Source organism: Montipora capricornis, chromosome 6, assembly GCF_036669925.1.
Source record: "Montipora capricornis isolate CH-2021 chromosome 6, ASM3666992v2, whole genome shotgun sequence".
NCBI classification, from domain to species: Eukaryota; Metazoa; Cnidaria; class Anthozoa; order Scleractinia; family Acroporidae; genus Montipora; species Montipora capricornis.
In genome coordinates, this window is record NC_090888.1 from 41,737,293 (window position 1) to 41,737,564 (window position 272).

The window sequence follows — 272 nt, forward strand, 5'->3', positions numbered from 1 at the left end:
AATTACCTTACCCGCTGCTTCTGACCATGTATCAAGGTTGCCAATTGAAATAAAAAATGAGCAGTTAGAGCCATGTTGAAACAGGGATGATACCTTGACCTTACCTACAAACTTGCCTTATGCACATAGTAGGGGAATTATGCATGAATATCACCAGCCAATTCCGGTTCAGGCGGATAGAGCCCTAGTAAAGCAGGAAGCCCAACCTAGCGCCAGTGGGGAAGTTAGAATACCTGCACTTTGATGGGAATCCAGTTAACTATGCGTCATTT